At 39.8% G+C, this 23679-nt stretch overlaps 1 pseudogene; it reads right to left on the bottom strand.

The window, feature by feature from the left end:
• The window catches only part of LOC149147078 (GTP-binding nuclear protein Ran1B pseudogene), a 33567-nt pseudogene extending 15018 nt beyond the window's left edge, over positions 1-18549 (bottom strand).
• Between the last annotated feature and the right edge of the window lie 5130 nt (positions 18550-23679).

Raw genomic sequence — 23679 nt, 5'->3', positions numbered from 1 at the left:
TGAGCCAATGTTTAGTTAATTTAGTGTTCTTAAATTGTCAGCATAAATTATTGACTAGGGCAGGTAAATTGATGAAGTACAAGTGCACTATATGTGATAGAAGGTGTTTATGTCGTTAAGGTGATTATGTTATTTTTATCTAAATTAATGCCAAAATCTAGAATCAGTGTTGAGATGATGTTATTATCTATACTAGGATGTTGTTTCTAAGATTTGTTAATCGATTACTCTAAATGATTTTTCTAGAATTATTTCTGATTGAATTGAGCTTTTAGAATGGTTGGATAAAGATTTTAACTCTTTTCAATGAATATGTTAAGTTAATATTATTTTCAACTTATCAATTGTTTTTGTATTTTTATGTTGTCGCTAATCAAAGCTAATTATGAAAGCATGAAATGACATAAAGAAAATCCTATTTTATCAACTTGGAAAACAAAAAGTGCTTGAATTCAGATGTTGAGAAACACTATCACTCTTATCTTCTGCAACTTTATTTCAATGCAAAAACAAAACAAAAAACGAGATTACTAAGCTATGAATGAAATGAAATTACTGAGTTATGCTAGGTATCAAGAAAACAAAATTACTGAGTTATGCTAGGTATCAAGCAAACAAAATTAGCAATACAAAGATCAATCAAGTGAACCTAGTCGCGAACTTCATTGAACCGCATCTTAAAAATATGAAAACATGGCATCCATGAATTAAATCTATGAAACAAAAGAAAATATAATTGCAGTGAATCAAAGACCTGATTTGCGTGCAGGGGCCCTCCACGAGGTAGTCAGTCTCCTTAAATCAACAACACATAAAATGTATGAACCAAGATCTTTACATTAAGTGAAAAATATTTCTACTAGATGCTCAAAATTACATACGGTGGCACACCCATTACATAAAGTTTCCATTGTTTTTATAGTGTTCTAATTTAACAATATGAGAAATTCAATCTTACAGGACTTCGCTACAATCCTTATCAAAACTAAATCATATTTCTTATTTGTCGATTTCTATTGAAAAATCAAATCAATAAAATCTCTTGAAACTCAGACTCTATTCCAGTGTACTGTCCTGTTGTTGACCATCATGGTTGACTGTGTTGTAGTGCGGATCTCCTAATGAATTAGCTCGAGTAAAAAGAAAGAAACACATGAGAGGATAATTTCCTATCTACCCATATACTCCTTTGCTGAGCTAGCGCACTCGAACCCTATGAACAATGGAAGTAGCTGCGGATCTGTGGATTAGCTGCAAAATCAGGTCAATTTTGTAGCAGAATGTAAAATTTAATAAAACAATAAGGAATATTAACAAAATATGAAAAAGAGGAAATATGAATTTTTACCTTATCAAAACCTTATGTTTATTGCATTTATTTGGATGACAACGATAGGAAAAAGGAGGTAAATATGGGAAAAAAGGTTGTCAAGATAAAGCAGTTCTCGGACTCTACAACCAAGTTATCAATTCCTCATGTTCTCTTTCACACTACATGAATGCCATCCTATAAAATCAAAGCATTTGGAATGTTAGAGATTTTATTTCAAATTGTTAAATTATGGGCACACGGGTATTTATCTAACATTCACATATATACCCAACTTTCCTCCTGGCAAGTTACATTTAGAGCCCTATATACACAACCTGATAGAACAAGAGTCACATATGCACAATTTTGGAATAAAAAAAAAGTATTATTAGAATTTCCATAAAATTTTAACTTAAATGGATAAAATAAAAGAGAAAAGAGTAATGAATTTCCTGTAATGAATCAAATTTCATGTCCTATAACTCCCGAAACTCACTATTGAATTTTGGAGGAAAAGGAGTGCTCCAAATCACTGCAAAGGGTAGCAACAAAAATGGTAAGGTAAAAACTCAAAAAATTGCCATTTATATTATGTTCTTACCCACTTTTATATAGTTTTCTATCTTTTTCTTATATTTTTAATCTGTAAACTTCTATTTTGACCTTTTGTCTAGTGATTGGATGGCATTTTTCAAGCATTATGACATAATTTTATCACTTTTCGATGTTTTCTGTAGAAATTTTACCAGAGAGAAAATATATTCACTAAGAGAAAATTAAATTAACCACTAACAATCATAAAAATTAAACAAATTAGGCACACATTTTACCCTAGGAAAACCTAAACTCCAGGGAAAAAGCTAGCAAATAGAATTCCATTAGTCCTTTGGACAAAACCCAACCAAGAAAGCCAAATGAGCCTTCACCGCTCACCTCCAGGCCCATTGCAATTGAGTTCTTCCCATCCTTATAAAGAATCCATTACATGAAATCTACGAGCACAAAACCATTGGCAACCAAAAAAACATGGGCCCAAAACCACTACTATTGACCTAATCAACTTTGACTCTTTCCTTGAGTCAAGTTTATCAGACAAGCCCCCCTTAAACCTTGACTTGGGGTTTCCTTGACAAAATCTAGCCAAACTGGCCAAGTGATTCAGCCGCACTCACTCGATCCCCTACCCCCATCAAAGTTTATACCTAGGGCGTGTGTTAACTCGCCATGCCTCCTATTACCTAGGTCTAACACCAAACTTTACTAGAAATATTTTAGGGTTACACATGACTTACTAGGTATTACAATAGTATGCCCTTTTACATGCAATAAAATAATTTAACTCCATTATAATATTTTTGTTTTGTTTTATATTTATACTCATCCAACTTCCATACTCTCACCATGCTCTAAAAAAACCTATAAATAAAATGCACAAAGAGAAATATTCCATGTCTCCATCTTCATGTGGCTACAATCACAAACTCAATGGCCTCTATAAAAGCCACTTTACCAAAATCTATGTGGTTAAGATTGTGAAATCATTTGAACAGGAGCATGCTATCTGTGGCAAACTCCTATAGTGATCTTACAATAACACCCACAAATTCCATTTTTATCACACATATTTTATACACTCCTTAAGATATAGTTTGCTAACTTGACTACTTTCCATGTATTTCTTGCTGTGGCTCAGAGATGCAAGTAATCCTAACATGTAAATAAAAACACCAGTGTTTAATTTTTCCCTTGCGTCCATTGTTATCACAAAAATATTTTTCCTCAACCATGTGACCACGCTGTAGGAACCATATTTTATGGGCATGGAAGGAGAGATCTATTATCCCTTTCATGGTCTGCATTGCACCCTGAAACAATTAAAAAATATCTATGACCAATAGTCGCTCTACCAATAGAGCCTTCCTTACCAGAATTTCCAAATCATGGTCATTATTTTATGCTAAATCTTTCACTGCATGTTCAAGGTTTCGTTGATGCCATTTCAACCTAGTGTTATCATAGGCACGAGAGTCACAAGCCATCATTTAAAGTCTCAATGAAAAACCCTTTATGTGGCCATGATGGTTCAAGACTCCAATACATCCCATAGCTTGTTGCTGTCTAGTAGTGTTTTTCCCTTCTTCTCTTCAGCTTTCCTAGGAAAATTCTCATCTAATGTGCTTCTTATCCACATATTTTTATTTACAGGTAGCTTAATTTACCTCCTAATCTGAGCTCATGCCACACCAAATCCTTGTGAAGCACCGATTTTCTCTTTGACACCCATTAATGCTTCAACAAATGGTCTTAGGATTTTGGGAGTGCTATGTCCTTGCGCCCAACCATTCGATCAACCTGGGATTAAATTCCATGGCTTATGATCCATTAATATGGGATGATAAAATTTTGAGCATTCTTAAACTATATCATTCTATGTTCAGAACTAACATGAATATTGGCTCACTTCCACGTCTCAGGTATTAATCTCAATATATCCACTTCGTTTCCACTGTTACCTTGGAAATTTCTTATTGTGTCCACATGACCCTTTCTCGTTTAGAGGGAACCATTGTTCCCTTCAAACCATTTTATTCCAGCTAGACCACTTAATCATCCATCTTCCCTGGATGTGATATGGCATCTTTCACAGTACCATCGACCATGTATTGGCTCCTTTCTAGTAACATCATGCTCCTTGTGCCTAGAACTGCAAACAGATTCTACATTGATCTCTCCATTCACCAGGTCAATTAAACCCTTGGTAATAAAAGCATTCCTTTGAAGCCAACATTTGAGTTTGATACCAAATGTAGAAATTTTATCGGAGAGAAAATAAATTCACTGAGAGAAAAATCAAATTAACTAGCAACAATAAACTTTAAACACAATATGCACACAATTTACCATGGGAAAACCCAAACTCTAGGGAAAATATCCAACTAATATATTTCCATTAGTCCCTTGGCCAAAACTAGGCCAAGTGAGCTTTCACTGCTCACCTATAGGCCCATTACAATATAGTTCTTCCTAGCCTTTTAAATAATCTATTACGTGCAATCCCTAAGAATAACCCCATGGGAAACCAAAAAACCATGGTCTCTACTATTGAAATGATCAATTTTGACTCTTTCCTTTACTCAATTTTACATAACAATTCCCCCTTAAACCTTGACTTGGGGTTTCCTTGACCAAATCCAAAAAAAATGGTCAAGTGAGTTAGACCCTCTAATTTGGCCAGTTTGGTTCGATTTTTTCAACGAAACCCCAAGTCAAGGTTTAAGGAGGAATTTTTAGGTAAACTTGACTCAAGGAAAGAGTCAAAGTTTACCTAACATTTTCAACCTTGTGATACCACAATAATTGATCCGTTGTGGTAGGTATTGTTTTTGAAACTAACTTATAGGTTAGGAATCTAAAGTTGTATTATGCATTTTGACCCTTTTTGTAGCACCTAGCCATAGGATTGAACCCACCATTTTGCGTCACTTAACCTTTCACTTTCTTCTTGTGTGTCGTAACTTTGTGGTAGAGCCTTCCTTATAGGGGCCTCCTAGTTATTTCATCACTATCCATTTGATGCCCATGCTACCATTATTTTATAGGTTCGGGAGTCCTCTTTAGACCCATCATGACTTTGCATTGAACGTGCATACTTATTCCTCACTCTTATTCTGAATTATATGCGAGAGTTCCTGAATGTTGATTCATACTGTTGTCACTTACTACAAAATGTGTTTCCATCTGTCTAATGAGTAAATGAGCAGAGAAGTTTGTAGTCATTTTCCAAGCAAAAAAAGGACTCAAAGCCTAGATCAGACCCCCCAATTGGAAAGTGCTTTGAACAAGCTTTTTAATGACATGTGGTAGTCCAAAAATGGATTCTTTTATCAAAAGATATTGTCTGCTGAAGTTTCAAGGATTGAAGCCATAGGAAGGTCCAAAATATCGAAGATGACATATAGGAGGTCCAGAGATATCGAAAATCACAACATCAGAGAATTAGAGATATCGATGATCGCATATCGAAGGTCTTGGAATATCAACAATCACATATTGAAGGTCCTGCATGTCGGAGGTCCAATACATCGGAGTAGGTAGTATCGGAGCTCAGAGGAGATTGGCACATTGCAATATCACAACATCATAACATTGACAATCGAAGAATTAGAACTTTTGAAAGTGCAAACCTTTTAAATTTTACAATATTCAAAACGTTTTGATAGTGTTAAAAACCACTAGAAACACGAATAAAATATTAACCAAGGATTTCATCACAAAACCAAAGGTGGGCGGGCCCTTTTCTCTCTCCACTAGTGGGACACATGGCAACATATGATTGGTTCCAATAAAGCTATAGTGAGATCTGGCGTCAGCATGATGTGGTGGTACGGAAGGAAATGTGGTAGATATTTTTGGCATTTTGAGAGGGCCTAAGGGGGAAAATCTAGGTGACACGTGTCACCACTCATGAGGTGCCATGTGGAGTGATGACATCATATCAGAGATTGCATATCAGAGGTTGAGGATCTCAACACTTTGTAACAATTGATGCTTGATAAAGTTATGATAAGGGGGCTCCAATATTGGGCTGGCACCATGGTCACAAAGACTCAAAGAACCAAAGGTGCAGAGCTGGGGCCAAGCACTGAGAGCTATAGGCTATATCAGAAGTGGGAATATTGCAACTCCAAAGTTAAATCCCCAATTCAAAACTTTCGATGAGAGGGGCTCTAATATTTTTCTAGCACATGGTCAAGAAGAACTTCAAGAACAAAGGGCACTAAGTACTTAACAAAGGAAAAATAGCCCCTGTTGAGAACAAAAACGCTCTAACACCTCAAGGCTAAGCGAAAGGTCACGACCCTTGGGTGAGAAATGTGGGAAGGGCTAAGTGGAATGAGCTCATCATATCGAAGGTCAACAATCAAAAGATTAGAATACTACACCATTATGAAGATTGTGATATGGAATTTCTCTGATAAGCATGGTACAAAGAGTTAAAGGCGTATGGGGCAGAAGCTACAACATTGAATGAGGGAACAAAGGAGTTGGTCTTAGGAGTCTTGGTCTTAGGACTACCAGGAAAATCTTGGTTTCTGCATTTTTTGTTGGCATTATGATACATGTATTGTACTTGATGGCAACCCACTTGCAGCAAAACATCTCACTTATATATATAACTAGATGAATCTACAGAAGAGAGATCAGATGTGTCAGAATACATGCGATGCAGGGCAGCTCAAAGCATTCAGTTCAGATGTAATGTATAGTGACACCTTATTATGATGACAGTTCACAGTATGGCAACCCACTAACAGTATGGAAAATTACTAAGATGGCAAATCACAGTTCAGGCTCTTAGAATGGAAGAAAATGAGGACCGCAGTTTCCTTTTGATAAAGTTGCGTACATACGCAGGTGCATCGTTCAAAAGGTGCGTACATATCCATAGGTGCACCGACCAAAAAGTGCAGACGTTCAGTAGCACGCACTTTCATGCAGAGAAAAATGCATGTGTGGGAAATCTTATGGTTGGTCCATGGTATTTATTCTGACAGTTTTTGAACCTATGGTTTTGGTCCTTAGTTTTGCATCTAAAGTATTGATCCCTAGTATTGGGTCCCTAGTATTAGATCTCTACAGTTTTGGTCCATGGTTTGAGTAAGGCCTAGACTATAAAAAGGAAAGGAGATCATTTGGTTGGGTAACTAATGTGTTTAATATCTTGAGACAAGCAAGATCTGAAATATTGGTGATCGGTTGGTGAGCTGGATCTGAATCAAGGAGAAACCTCAGCATTACAAGGCGAATCTACTAAGGGGACGAGATCTCTTTGGCGCGTGATCAGATCTATAAATCTGATAGTCTGGGGTATACTTGAAATCTGAAAATCTCTATAATCACAGGACCGCAGGTGCGACACGGTGCAGGTGTGGAGATCCACAGGCCAGTAAAGTAGAAAGTGCGAAGATCCGCAGGTCTATCAAGGAAAAGGTGCGGAGGTTCGCAAGTTTTTCACACCGCATGTGCGGAGGTTTGTAGGTTTTGCACATCGCAGGTGCGAAGTTCGCAGGACTGACACAGTGTGGCCATGGAGACTTGAAGATTAGATTCAGAGAAGCCGCAAATATACGGAGGTTTCGGTTGGTGAAGTTGCAGACTTTTCTTCAAACATGTTTTAGCTGTTTTATCTATTACTGTAGTATTCTGGGTTCTGAATTGATATTTGGTTGCTAAGAAGTTATTGATTCAGTATTTGTACAAGGAAGTTGGTTGATTATAGATCTATTTGATGTTTGATTGATATTAATGGATCTATTCTTAAAGCATATACATTATAATATATGATATTTGAAGTTGTAGTTGGATCTGGTTATTGTTGCAGAGTTCTGTTGACTGTGTTGTTGACAGGGTTTTAGTATTTCAGTATTGAGTGATTCAGAGATTTATAATGCAAGTGTAGTTGATATGTGTATTGCAGTGATGATTAATTTTGTGCTTCAATGATATTGATGGGTCTAGTATGAAAATTGGATGAAACGTGGCCTTCAGATTATGTGTTGTGCTTCAGGAGTATCTAGTCTAAAAATGTATGAAACATGGTACCCGGAGGAGAGAAGATTGTAGGCTGGTGCCTACGTACTAGTATCTTAGTTAGTACAAAAGCTAAGGGGTTGGTATCTCCCTTCCAGTAGCAGTTGGAAAACTTTGGAGCATGTCAGCAGGTAGCAGCCTGTGTACTAGTAAATGGATCGGCTAGTACAAGAACTATTGGGGTTGTAGCTCCCTTCAAGAGAAGCTGAAGAACGAAAGAAGGTTGTAGCCTTCTGCAGGTATAACCCTGCGTACTGGTATAAGACGACACCAGTACAGAATCATTGTAAAAGAAGTTTCTTATTAATAGGAAGATTGAGATGACTTGCAGTAGGTGGTTTTCACCCACATTGGGTTTCCACCTTACATCATGGTGTTCATGTGTGCTTCTTGTGTGTGATGATTTGTTTTGTTTTACTGCTCCTGCTTACTATTCTTATGGTTAATAATGTTCTGATGCACTCATTAAGGATCAACTAACTGAATCATAAGTTTACTGGATATACGCTTGTTGCCTTAACTGAAGTAGAGTATATGAATCTTAATATGGAAATGAAAAAGTTATATTGATGTGATAATAGTGATTCACCCCCCCTCTCAATATTATTTCCAACAATTGGTATCAGTGCAAGTCCTTTAGTAGAAGCTTGATCTCTTGAAGGAGATCTGTAGAACAATGGGAAAGAAGCTTAAGAAGAAAGCGCCTAAGAAGAAGAAGATATCTCATAAGAACTATGATAGTGGGAGAATCGATTGGGGAATATGTGGAAGAAGCACTTCAGATTCAGAATCACTTCAGAATGAAGATGAACAAGAAAAAGAACTATCAGGTATGAATTTGTTATCCTCTAGTGATACACTTATCTATCCATTTGAAGAAGATGAAAGTGATAGTGAAAAAACTGAATTTGCTCTTATGGGTGAGAAAGAAAGATATCAAATAGAGGTAGAATTTAAAAGGCTTACAGACAAAATTAGAGATCAACAAGATCTGTTGAACAAAAGGGAATGTGCCTTCAAAGAAGAAGCTACCAAACTAAAAGCTCAACTAGAGGAAGGAAACAAGGTAAGGAAGTTATTCAAGGACAAGGAAGATCAATGTACAAAGCTGCAGGATGAGGTGACATCATTAAGAAATGAAGTCAATGAAAGGAGCACAACAATCAAGAAACTCAAAGATAGATCCAGCTACTATGAAAGTCTTGAAGCTACTATCCTCTCGCTAAAAGAAGATCTTGAAGGATCAAATAAGCAGATAAATAACTACTCCAAGCTCTTGAAAAACAAGACAACGAAGTTCTTGAACTAAGACATCAGTTGGAAGAAGGAAGGAAAGCTGAAGAAGACATGAAGAAGCACTATTGTGAAAAGGAAGAGAAACATCAGATTGAGGTAAATATTCTAAAAGATAACTTAGAAGAAAAGGATAAGCTCTTATGATTTCAAGATAGTACAAAGATCTTGGATGATATTCTTAGTAGTCAAAGGTCTCCTACTATCAAAACAGGTCTTGGTTTTCATGAATCTTTTGAAGGAGAATCTAGTTCACAAAGTAAGACAAGGAACTCTAATGTAAAATCTGAAATACTCAGCAAGGAGATGAAAGGTCAACCTCATCAACAACCAAGGAAAGAAATTATTCAAAGACAATCTTTTACTCCTCCGATGAATAATGTTGGTCATGTTGCAGCCAGATGCAGAAGAAGAATGGTTCAAGACCATCACACGGAAAGATCATCATGTTCCAGGTATTTTAAGGGATATTGTTTTTCTTGCAATATGTTTGGTCACAAAGCTGTTGATTGTTACAGAAGGAATATGAAACATGTAAGATGTTATGCATGTAACAAGCTTGGACATATAGAAAAGGAATGCAGGAACAAAGTACGGGCACCATACCAAAAGGAGAAAACATCATCACACTTGAAGATATGGAAGAAGAAGGAAGTATAGTCGGAAAAATGTGGCACAACACAATGCACAGACATAACAGACTCAGAGGGAACTGAAAGTATAAAACTTCAGTGTCTTGAATCTCATATGCAAGTTTCATAAAAGGAAGTCGCGTATATACGCGAGTTGGTTATTGCACAGTCACGTATATGTTAGTTTTAGGAAATGCAGTGGGACAGGCTCAGGAAAAGGGGTCTGATATGATTCAATCCATTATTTGCTCTGTTTCATAATGGTTACAATCTGTTGATGTTGTGTGGAAATGTCTTGATACTTGTAAGATGTTTAGGAATGATTTGATCTTATCTTGTGGATGATGATACTTCTTGCTGATATATGCATGATCAAATCTAACAGTAAGCAAGATGGCATAGTTTCAGGGGGAGCATATGCTTTTAATAATGCATTGTTGGCATTATGGTTAGTAGTCCTTAGTAATGATGCTTATATGGCTAAAGGATACATCTTGCTATGATTCTTGGGTTTTCATTGTTGGTGTTCTGATCAGATTTGTGGATGCATATATGGTGCTTACATGGTGACCTTCATGGGGATAAGGGGAAGTACAAAGCTTGAATACACTTGATGATGAGTCACTCATATGCTGTTGTCGTCATATACATAAAGATCATATTATACAATTATGATGTAGGATTCCTATAGTTCTTGGCACTCATGTGGATGAGGATTGTTGCTGTTGATGATATCAACAAGTCTTGACAAATGATCTTGTGCTCAAGATACATAGTGCTGGATACATGAATGATTACTCAAAGTTGCATTGTTGGATACATGATGATGATGAGTTCTTACCTATATGATGATAGGTTGATGCCATCTACTCTAATGGACATATACAGGTTGCTGGTCTAGATGCTCTTGACAGATGCTTATAAAGCAAATCATACACTATAGTTGCTAAGGACTATCATGATGTTTGGTCTCTGTTATAAATGTCATGTATATCATTAGATGTAAAGGCCATATCAAGTCTCATGATGTAATAGTGTGTCTCTATCTATTGTAGTCATTTGATGAAATCTCTTCTGGTCATATTTGTACCCCCATGCATAGGAAGGATGATGAAATATTTCAGTCATGTATTTCTTTTATTATCAAGGTCATGTAATGGCCTATGTTGGTTTCCCCACTATGCCTAGGATGGATGATGTTATACTCTTTTGTTATCATGTGTAAACCTTGATGTATTCCCACTTGGTTGGGTGGATGAGTCAAGTTTGGTATATCCCCATTTTGGTGGGAGATGGATGTATGTATGAGTCTTTGGTGATATGAAGGTCATTTACGATGTATAGAGTCATGTTCTTCTTGTAGAACATCTTTTTGCAGACCTTGCTTACAGTCAGGGGGAGCATGAATAGCACACTTCAGCAGAGCAGAGATTTCAGCATGTACTTAGAGGGAGCATGGACAGATTGGTACACCTTGTCATATACAAAGGGGGAGCTCAATTAGAGATTTCAACAGGTACTCAGGGGGAGTTTGGACAACGGAATGCATGTCAAGGAAGAGAGTAACTTGGTCCGCCCTTTGCCCTTGATGTCAAAGGGGGAGAGTGAGATGGTTGTTGCCATCAAGTCCAAAGGGGGAGATTGTTGGCATTATGATGCATGTATTGTACTTGATGGCAACCCACTTGCAGCAAAACATCTCACTTATATATATAACTAGATGAATCTATAGAAGAGAGATCAAATGTGTCAAAATACATGGGATATAGGGCAGCTCAAAACATTCAGTTCAGATGTAATGTATAGTGACATCTTATTATGATGACAGTTCACAGTATGCCAACCCACTAATAGTATGGCAACTTACTAAGATGGCAAATCACAGTTCAGGTTCTTAGAATGGAAGAAAATGAGGACCGCAGTTTCCTTTTGATAAAGTTGCATACATACGCAGGTGCACCGTTCAAAAGGTGCGTACATATCCATAGGCGCACCGACCAAAAAGTGCGGACGTTCAGTAGCACACACTTTCATGCAGAGAAAAACACATGTGTGGGAAATCTTATGGTTGGTCCATGGTATTTAGTCCGATAGTTTTTGAACCTATGGTTTTGGTCCTTGGTTTTGCATCTAAAGTATTGATCCCTGGTATCGGGTCCCTAGTATTGGATCTCTATGGTTTTGGTCCATGGTTTGAGTAAGGCCTAGACTATAAAAAGGAAAGGAGATCATTTGGTTGGGTAACTAATGTGTTGAATATCTTGAGATGAGCAAGATCTGAAATATTGGTGATCGGTTGGTGCGCTGGATCTGAATCAAGGAGAAACATGAGCATTACAAGGCGAATCTACTGAGGGGACGAGATCTCTTTGGTGCGTGATAAGATCTGTAAATCTAATAGTCTGGGGTATACTTGAAGTCTGAAAATCTCTATAATCATAGGACCCCAGGTGTGACATGGTGCATGTGCGGAGATCCGTAGGCCAGTAAAGTAGAAAGTGCGGAGATCCACAGGTCTATCAAGGAAAAGGTGCGGAGGTTCGCAGGTTTTGCACACTGCAGGTGTGGAGGTTTGCAGGTTTTGCACACTGCAGGAGTGAAGTTCGTAGGACTGACACAGTGTGGGCGCAGAGACCCGCAGATTAGACTCAAAGAAGCTGCAGATGTACGCAGGTTTTGGTTAGTGAAGTTGCGGACTTTTCTTGAAACATGTTTTAGCTGTTTTATCTATTACTACAATATTCAGGGTTCTGAATTGATGTCTGGTTGCTGAGAAGTTATTGATTCAGTATTTGTACAAGGAAGTTGGTTGATTACAGATCTATTTGATGTTTGATTGATATTCATGGATCCAGTCTGAAAGCATATACATTGTAAGATATGATATTTGAAGTTGTAGTTGGATCTGGTTATTGTTGCAGAGTTCTGTTGACTGTGTTGTTGACAGGGTTTTAGTATTTCAGTATTGAGTGATTCAGAGATTGATAATGCAAGTGTAGTTGATATGTGTATTGCAGTGATGATTAATTTTTTGCTTCAATGATATTGATGGGTCTAGTATGAAAATTGGATGAAACGTGGCCTTCAGATTATGTGTTGTGCTTCAGGAGTATCCAGTCTGAAAATGTATGAAACATGGTACCCGGAGGAGAGAAGATTGTAGGCTGGCGCCTACGTACTAGTATCTTAGCTAGTAAAAAAGCTAAGGGGTTGGTAGCTCACTTCCAGTAGCAGTTGGAAAACTTTGGAGCATGTCAACAGGTAGCAGCCTGTGTACTAGTAAATGGATCAGCTAGTACAAGAACTATGGGGCTTGTAGCTCCCTTCAAGAGAAGCTGAAGAACGAAAGAAGGTTGTAGCCTTCTGTAGGTAGAACCCTGCGTACTGGTATAAGACTGTACCAATACAGAATCATTGTAAACGAAGTTTCTTATTAATAGGAAGATTGAGACAACTTGCAGCAGGTGGTTTTCACCCACATTGGGTTTCCACCTTACATCATGGTGTTCATGTGTGCTTCTTGTGTGTGATGATCTGTTCTATTTTACTGCTCCTGTTTACTATTCTTATGGTTAATAATGTTCTGATGCACTCATTAAGGATCAACTAACTGAATCATAAGTTTACTAGATATACGCTTGTTGCCTTAACTGAAGTAGAGTATATGAATCTTAATATGGAAATGAAAAAGTTATATTGATGTGATAATACTGATTCACCCCCCCCCCTCTCAGTATTATTTCCAACACTATTGCAAGCAATCGACAGTTGATCACTCCCTTCTCCAAAGAGTGGGGAATTCAAGCAGTTAAGGTGAAAACGACAATTAAATAGACCAAACAACTAGAGAGGAACATCATGGCAAAGAGGTAGCGGTATTAGAGGCCATCACATGAATGGTAGGGAGATATTTTCCTCAACCATCATTAAATTTTCTTTATGTCTATTATTACATAATTTTTTCATTTTCAAGAACGAAATCAAATCTGATTGTAATCATTTTGGGTAGCAGAACCTTCACACATCGAGACAATTGGAGCTCGGATGAGATATTTTGTAACTGTTGTTCAAAGCTGCCCCTCTCCTTATAAATAGAGGGAAGAAACGCTTAAAGTAGGTTCTAGAATTCTGCACCCAAGAGGCCCGAATTGTGTGGTTCCACTTTGGTTCAATTTTCTTGTTCATGAGGTCCTTGGGCTGATACAATTGTTAAATGTAATGGAATGGTGATTTGGACTCCACATTCAAAGATTGTTGAAACTATTTTGTTGATTCCAATCAGAGAAATGCACAATATATTTCCCCTTTGTTTATCACTTCTAACTAAAAATAGAAGTTCTAAAAATAGCACTGCTATAAATAGCATTTCGAGATACATTCCAATTTTAGTTAGTCCTTGAACTAAAATTGAGAATTAAAATTCGAATTTGATCTTAGCAGTTGTTTGTAAAATAATTAATTAATTCATCTTGAGTTAATTAGTTATAGGAAATTAAACATGAATTCTATGCGAAGACATGCAACAGTTTCTCCATTGATTGAGGAAGTTATCCCTTGATTAATTAGATCAGGATGAGTTGTACTTTGAGTTGTAGTCTAGTTAGATTAGTTCCAACAGTTTGTGGAATTGATTGTGAGTTAAGTTAGTTAATGCATGCATGCATGTAACTGCTGCACTTCAGATAACTGAATATTCTCTCATAAATAGCTCATTCATGTCAGTTTAGTCAGAGACCCAGTCGAGATCAGATGATGGGACAGTGTACTATCAGTTGCAGGAATATTCCATTGAGGATATCTCTTGCATGCAGAAGGAATTCATTCCTTGGATATTTCACGGTTACTTTTGAGTTTGATGAGTTGTGTGAGAGGCCAATTCACACAGGTGGCAACATTGGACCCCAGGAGAAACTGCGCAAGGAAATAGGAGGCTTGGAGGATTGAGGGAAGGCATATGTTGTGTCTATTCAGTCTATGAGCAGCATTGTAGGATTGTACTGAGAGATGGATAGCTTGTGAGCTAAAGCTTTGTGTAATCCAGACATATTTCCACTTGTGTGATATTATAGAGATTAGGGTTTTTTAACTGAGGCTTTCCCTAGAGTATTCTTCTGTGTTCATGTGTGACTGCTTTCTCATTCTTTTTTATATGTGTTCTATTTAGTCTTGCTCAAAATTGATTAAGCTTCTGCAAGTTTGTTGTAGAAGTAGATCTTGTATTTTGCTTTAGTATATTGCATAATCTGTTGATCTACAGTGAGAAATTCTACACCATTGGTATCACTCTCCTGAAGGTTTTATGTTTGCTTCTAAGTAGTAAAAAGTACCTGTGTTAACTACATATTAACTTTTGTTATTTAGTAGCCTATAGTACCTGTATGTGCACATATTTACTTATTGTTGTTTTGTGAAAAATGTATTCATGAGGCATAGAGTTTGGGACCTTAATTCACGCTCCACTCTTTCTACATTTTCCTCTCCTAACTCTTCCATATTTTTGCTAGATATTATTGCTTAGGATTCTATGTTCTGTCCTTCCCTCTGCATCAATTCCCCTCCATTCCTTCCACTTATTCTTCTATACTATAACAACAATTTTAAGCTGCATATTATTGTTTGTCGGCCACCAGAACCAAGACATGTCTCTTGGATATCAACCATATTTACCAATGTGTAGTTGCTTGAGTTTACCTTGATGAAGGGATATTGAACAAAGCTTTGAATTATCCCTTTCAAATTACGTGACATATGGAGTGTAGCAGAAATCCCTACTGATAACCTTCAAAAGCACTCCTCTCGGATGCCCTAGGTACTGATCCTTTTCTTTCAACCTAGGGGTTGTCTGTGGGAGGCATCTATATCTTCTGAAGCACTTATGTTAGAGGAGATAGAAAAAACTACAACATCTTTCTGGCGTTGTTTTCAGGGAATGAATCATAATATTTTTCCCTAGGTATGACAACTTTTACATTCCCTCTGTCGAGTGAGCAAGGGAAGTGTGGGTTGAAGATCTTTCACCTTGGAGACTCCACAGTTTGAATTTATTGTAAACATCTTGGTGACTCCACTATTTGAATCTTATTGTAAACACCCTAGTGACTCCACTATATATATCCTTATTTGGTCATCCTGGCTTTCAAGAGTTCTCATACTCAATATGATGCTAAACAACAAAAAACTTCCCCTACATTTTAACTTGAGATCACTCACCTAAAGGGGTTTTCAAAATGGTCATTCCTGCATTCTTGGCCAACAAATTTTCACCACTGGATTTTTCTTTTTTTGCTAGTTATCCCCATCATGTCCTTGATTTCATGAATGGTATACCTATTTGGCTAGATTTAGTGGAAACACAGATAGAAGATCATACCAACACCTCAAGGATTTTCATGAATGCATGGAACAACTGGGTATTATTTTTGAAGATGTGAAAATGAAATTGTTCATGATTTCTTTAGATAAAGATGCTATAGTTTGGTTCAGAACAATACCTCATGGTGACATATCTTCCTTAAAGAGATTTCACATAGAATTTAATCTTTTTTACAAAAGGTTATATCCACCGGGTGCTCTGTTTGAAGATTGTTGCGCACATTTTAATGTTGAAAATATTTCTGAGATTAATGATCCTGCTGAAGATGTTTGTGGAGCTTAACTCTAAGAAAAAATATACTTGCAACACACTCAGCCGCTATCTTCTATACGTGTTCTACACGAGCCGCTGATGCATCCATATCACTTGGAGTTACCTGTCTGGAATCACATACTGCCTGCATGTGCGCTAACTTTCCTTCGATGGCTGTGGAGACCATGAATGATTCATCAAGCCAAGGCTGGATGCATTCCTTAAGCACTGCCTCCTTTTGCCACGTGATGTCAACTTGTGCCTTGAGGGCTTGGGCCTCCTTCATTTTAGTCAACCAGTGCGTAATAGTGACCATCTGTACAGTCCCTTAGACTATGTCATAAGCCTGCTACAATTCTCGTGCTTCAATTTCTACTTGTTGTATGGTTGGGTCTTCCTGGAGGGAGGTGAGTGTATGGAGGGATTGATCTAACAGTCCCGAGCAATCTCGTACATTGCACTTTATTATTTCTAGTCCTGCTTGAATTTCACCATGGCGTTGCTCCCATTATTTTTGGAGGTGTGGCTGGCTGCACCTTCAGTCTTAGCTATGCAATTTGTAGATTTAATTCCCATTGAGCCTTCGCGGCCTCCTCTTGGGCCATACAAAATCTTGTGGCCATGCGATCAATCTTGTCAGTGGTTGGGAGTTCGACTGGGATAGCTAACTCTGGTACCTTGCTGCAAGTAGCCATCATGGCCTGTTCCATTTACTCGGTGTGTGAGATCAATTCTTCTTGCTAGAGACTGACCTGCTCTAGATTTACCTTGTGCTCCATCAATGTTTAGAGAGCATAGCCTTCCCGGGCACGAAGTTCAGTGGTTACCCCATCCTGTAGTTGGTATAAGGTTTCTTTAGTTAGGGCAGCCAGATTCAACCCCCAACTTCACACATCTCCCTATACTTCTGCTAAGATAGTGACTACTGGAAACGCTAAGGTGTTCATTGTATTGGTACGCACCATCTGGTCAGCTGCGGCTGTGTCCTCTATTAATTTTAGGCTTACCCTGCTTGGGGGTCGCACCTGTAATGCCTGCAACTGTGCTCGAATCTACCCCAACACAATTGCCTACTCAGTGATCAGTTTTTTCAATGCATCGGTAAGGACATTACTCGCCGATTTACTGCTGTCAAGAAACTCCTTCTCCAAAGCTTTGGCTGTTTTTGACCTTTTGCGTTTGTGCGGTGATTTTGTGCTGCACGGTTGCTTGATGGGGGCTGATTCAGTAAGATGGTTCGTGTGTTCCTGTATCTCCTTTTCCTGTTACATGTCTTGTTCCGAGGCCATTTCCTGATATGTCGTGGTTTCTTCGGCTATCACTTCCTTGGGTGCTTCCTTCTGCGAAGCTGCCTGTTATCCTTGACGGGCCTTTTCTGCCAAGTTAGTGAGTCGCTGCTGGAGGTCCTTTTTGCGCTGCTGCGCTACTATTCTTTCTAGTACAACCTTTTCTGGGGTGCGCCATTCTAGGGCCCATGTTCCTAAAACCTCGTAAATAGCATTGTCTGTTGCAATGAATGGAAGCATGACCCATGCTCGCTTTGGATCCTTTCACGCCCAAATATATAAGTTATGCATGTCTACTTTGAACTCGGCCATGCTTTCCAAATTGTTGTAGATTGTTGGAGACATCCGTGGCCTATGAGCGATCTGTGTCTCGATAGTACCCTCCATGAAGGTCCAAAACACCTTGATGTCATAAACCCTCATTGCATCCTTTGTAGCCCAGAGCAAAGTATATCGCACTGCTTCGAGTAGGCTGTCTTTAATGCTTGGAAACTGGCTACCCTGCGGCAGTTCTCCTGCAACTAGAAGGATTGACAATAGCAACTAGGCACAATAAAATGTCTTACCTTTGTCCTGTGCTTCTTGAAAGTTTGTCAAAAATTCATCGCATAAGAACTCTGCCCAGTTAAGCTGAAACCCTGCTGCGCATTGCTCTGCAAGTACAATGATAGGAGCTGGCACCTCATCTGCATCGCATTTCCTCATTAGTTTACTGGCTAGTAACTGGGTGGAAATTTGCACCCCTCGGTCTTGGATGCTTGCTATTGCGTACCCTCGCTTCTGCTTCTCCAACTTATATTTAGCCTTCATTGTTTTGGCGCAACCTGCATTGCTACTTGTTCTGGCTATGTTTGTGGGGTCATTCCCTTTACTGGTAAGTGGGTAATCTAGTGCACTAAATTAGCTGTGATAGGAATCAACTCCTCCAACTAGAGATACCCATCATGTACTAGACATAGTAACTGATGGATAAAAAAGATGGCCAGGGCCGTGCGGTGATAGTGAGGTATCCACCTTAGATTAAGTAATCCCATTTTTTCCACACCTAGTAACCACTTCTGTGGCAATAATTTGTCTTCGGCCAATCTGGGGAACTTGTCGTTGTCTGCAAGGTCCCAGTCTTCGAACTTGATGCTCGGGACTCAGCCCAGTGGCAGCCCATCGAACTTGATCTCATCCAGAAGAAGCGGGGTTTGGATCGTATTCTTTGATGCATCCATGTCATTCGGTATCTTGGCCATGCCGATCCATGGGGAGATGTAGGGGGGTCAGGACGGGATTTGGAAAGCATCCTCTTCATCCTCATCTTGTGCATCAATCTGATCGATCAAAGTTTGCAAATCATCATCATCCTCCACAGGTTCGGTGGTGATTGATTTATCCTTTTCAGCTCCTGATAACTGATTGAACCTCGGCGATACCCTAACTAACCCCATCGGCTGCTTATTTTTCTGAGCCTGCAGTGTGTGTGGAGATTTTGGGACTTCGAGGACCCCAACGCATTCATTTAGCTCCTCCTGGGTTGAGTAGAGTTCTTCTGCGAACCGTGCTCGAGTTCTCTCCATAGTAATTATGGGATACCTGGTAGCCGAGTGTTTGCTGGTCGTTACTGGTTCAAATCTCAAATATCCCAATGCTGTCCACAAGTTGTTAGAGGAACATGTAATTTTGAATGGATCCTTTCCCTCCACCACTAGTTTATTAACAATGTCTAGGTGGTAGATCTTTTTGTAGCTAGCTCGGAACTTTCATCTTAATGGCCTGCCGCCCACTCCACCCTGACGTAACTTGACTTTCTTGTTAAGAATAGTGGTGTTAATGGTCACTTATCGATCTTTTCGTGCGGTAGCTCTGCCCCTTAGGCGCAGCCATGATGTTGTGAACCGAATGACTCTATATAGAACCTTTTTGCCACGTCGGCCTCCCGCAGACTCCTTTATAGTCCCACACCTTCTTTCAACTACTTGGGGTGCTGAGATTGTGCTTCCTACAGCTAGTTAGGTGGTCACACCCTTGGTGCGATTTTGGAACTTTCCTGCTAGCTCAGGCTTCGAGCACCTTCCGAGTGTCTTTGTAGCCATTATCTCTTTGTGCATCGTTGTGTGGGGTGTATCCTTCTGTAGGTGCGGGTGTAGCCATGATAGCAGGGTCGCGGTTCATTCATGTTATGTGGGATACCCGATCGGGCCTGATTACCTTATGCACAAACTTGCATGGCCTACGTGGGCATTGCTACCTTTCATCTTGCTAGCGTGCTTTTTTATCTAAGCTGTGCCCATATTTTTTTGATTTCGCAAGGCCTGCTGCTACCCCACTTAGTCTGGGCTCTCGCTCGTTTACTTATTGACACTGTCATCTGTGCCTCCCTTATGGTATAGGCTTATTGAACCCATGGTATCCACAACTTTATAGTGGGTCGTTTTCTAGAGTGAATGCTGACCGAACTTCCCCTTGTTCCCCTGCTAACTTTGTCACGGGCCGCTGGTGAACAGGATTGCCCTCTAATCCTTGTGCATACCTACTTCTGACATCCGTGCCACTTCCACCGAATCTTTGGGCATTTACTCCATTCGTGGACAATCGTCGCGCATGGTGTCTCTGCCTTCGTGGCATCCTCATTAGATTGTCACTTCCTTTCTTCCATTGTTGCACAGTGTAGCGATCTAACCATCATATTACAATTTAGTGTTGTTACCTCATGCAATCAGTTCTGCCACAGCTCAATCTCTTCATTTGAGTCTGATGTGCAAGAAATCTCATAGTCCCATGAGATTCGTCTGTTCGCACTCAAATTCACTCGGTTCTGATCCTGCATGGTGATCTGGTAAATGCAATCCAGTTCATCGTCATTGTTGTCGTTGTGCACTGGCTCAGTATAACGTGCTCCTTCGGCTAAGTCCAACGAAACCACTACGCGAAGATATTTTTTCTCAGATATCATTTTTCATTTCTTTAGGTTGATGAATCCATTCATATCTGTTGCCCAGTCTATCCATAATAATGCAAGATATGGATTACTGTCATCCACAATTTATATGACCTCAAAATCGGTTAGTGTGCTTACACCGTTGATGTCTACTGTAACTCCTTGCAGTCTTCCCATAGGCAAGATCTTCTGTTGGTTCACCATCCGTAGCTGGATAGGGGACCATTGTAGTGCAGGCCTGCCCATGTTTTCCCAGGTTTGTTTAGGTAGGACATTTTCACCTGACCCCAAGTCCAGAACAACCTGGTCCATCTCATAGTCCCCAATCTGGGCAGTCAACCGCATTTCCCGCCTAGTTTGCAACGCATGCTTGCCCAACTTCCTTACCATTCGATGTTCGTTCGATCCTGCACACCTAGTTATTAACTCTTGTAATCCCTTCACCTCTTTGGTATCCCGAAGTAGCTTCATGCATGTCTCTAAGAAGGTAGTTAGCATAGAAGTATCCCTCTCTAACTCTGTTTGATCTGTGCTACTCGAAGTGGAAGCTTCCGCGAAGTTCTTCTTGGTCTCCATAAATGTTTCCTTTGCACGCTCCAAATCAAATTCTGGTTGTTTTGCGGGAGCCTTGCGAACCCATGCATCCTCCTCGGGTTGCTTTCCTTTATCTTCTCCCGTAGTTGCACCACTTCTGAGCATCAAATTCACGTTAGGGTCTTTCACGCATGGTTCAACCTTCATCATTTGTATGTTCTTAGTGGGAGTAGCGGGAAGCACCCCTTTTTCCCACATTTGAGCAATTAGCGTGGGGAAATTGCCTACTTCGTGGTCGAATTGGTAACAGTACGGGAAACAGGTTCTGGTTGGGTTCGTGCAATCACACACGTAGTGCCCCGGTCCTTCACAATTATAGCAGATTAATTTTCCTTGTCCGCGTCCAGGTCCCATTCCCCCTCAGCCCCATCCACGTCCTTGGAATCTCCCCCATGCTATTGTTGCAGCAAGATCCTGCCCACACACCTCCATATGCATCCTATAAGCAGGTGTTCGATCCATCAACATCTCGTAACTTCGGCAGTTTCTTTCATCATGGCCCACCGTCCTACAAAAGTTGCAAAATGACCGCTTGAGGGGGGGGGGGGGGGGGCTATCTCAGGTTCTGTAATAGATGACAATTGTCCATGGTATGCTTTCCTCCCTCCTGGCATATCATGCAATAGAGTGCGGGTGCTGCGCTTGGCCCTTCTTGTACCTCTGGTTGTAATGGTATTGGTCCCCCTGCTGCCACATAGTTTGCAAAGATTGGACAATATTCCTTATCATGGCCCTGGCCCTTACATTTGGTACACCATACTTCTTCGTGCCCTTTTGGCCGAAGCGCCTGTCCTTGCTTCAAACTTTGCATCTCTAAGCATAGGTTTTGTAATTGCACGTGGATTTGCTGAACTCCCAACCTCGGATCCTATATTGGGGTTTCATGCAATCTCATCGCGGTCTCTGTTAGCTTTGCTATGCAAAAGGATAAAAAATGGATTCAAAACACTCTCAAAGGCTGCAAACACACTTATAATCATGCCAAAGGATCCATTATTGCTGTTGAAATCTTCAAATTTTGACTAAAAGCCTTCCACCGATTGAAAAAGTTGCAAGAGGAAAGCCCTTAGGAGGGCGGAAATACACTATCGGGAGGCAAAAACACTCCAAAAACCATGCAAAAATCAAAAGCGCAGGCTTAAAGGTCCGAATTCATATCAGCCGTTGGATCTGGCCGATCAACGGTCCAGATTGCGTCGGCATATCGCAATCGGAGGAGGCAGGCAGTGGCAACGATGTGGGACATCGCCGATGAGCGATCGCCGATATCGCATCGGCGTATCGCAATGGAGGACTTACAAAGAAATTTGGGCTTTTATATTTTGCGATGAGCGATCGCCGATATCGCATCGGCGTATCGCTATCGGCAGTATCGCATTGGTGCTTTCAAAGGGGGCAGGGCCTTACATATGTTATGTTGCGATGAGACGGGTCGGACCCGACGGCCATACATCATGCGATTTCATAAAATTTCAAATCCGCGCCCGGGCCATTTTCAATGTTTTTTGTGTATTTTCAATGTATAAAGGAAATACAAAGGAAGCCTTGGTGGGTGCCGATAGCGATGAAGCTCGGACCCGATGGGATTATGAATGATTTCTGTTAAAATTTCAAGTCCGCGCTAAAGCCATTTTCAATGGTTTTGGGCGCATTTTCTTTATATAATGAAATATAAGAAAATATAAAGGATGCCTGGGCAGGTGCCGATTGCGATGGGTCTCGGATCTGAAAGGGTTCAAAAGTAAAATATATATATTGTTCAAGTCCACCAAAGCCATTTCTTGTGATTTTGCAGCAGTTTTATGTATATTTTCAAATATAAAGAAACAAAGGATTGGCTTGTTAAGATATGCATTGCGACCCGAGAGGCGGACCCGATAGATGATTGAACCATCCCTGAACCTTTTAAAGTCAAAATTGAAGTAGTGATGGGCGGGAATGGGCAATTTGGCAGCGTTTCACTGTTTATAAGCAAAACAGTCATGATGGAGCTGTTTTAATGTTCAGCGGCTGCAATTAATCAACAGTATGGCCGAGGAGGAAGCAGGACACCGCTGATCAGTTCAGAGCATTCAATGGTTATGGTTTCATTTGTATTTCACGCCACCTGCTCAAAGGAGGACTGCAGAGCACCAGAGGGGTCAAATCCATTTACAACACAGCCAGATTTGTATCAGAGGCCCATTTTTGAATGTAAATGTGGTTGGTGACCATTTATTGGCTTCCCCACGCATGTTTAGCAGAGATATTGTGTAGTGAGACACCATATATACTGAGAACACAGATGTAATGGGGTTGATGAGTGTTTGATGAATGATAGTTTGTTGTAGCCTTTAACTTCTGGAGACTGTAAATACTATGAGACTTGTAGCTTCTGGTCTTGATTTCCAACTAATACAAGCTTCTTTTGTTGTCATTTG

This window comes from Pinus tabuliformis, chromosome 9, assembly GCF_031772625.1.
Source record: "Pinus tabuliformis cultivar Carrire ecotype Pingquan chromosome 9, CPIR1, whole genome shotgun sequence".
In the NCBI taxonomy this organism is placed as follows: domain Eukaryota; kingdom Viridiplantae; phylum Streptophyta; class Pinopsida; order Pinales; family Pinaceae; genus Pinus; species Pinus tabuliformis.
This window is presented reverse-complemented; position numbering and strand designations above follow the sequence as displayed.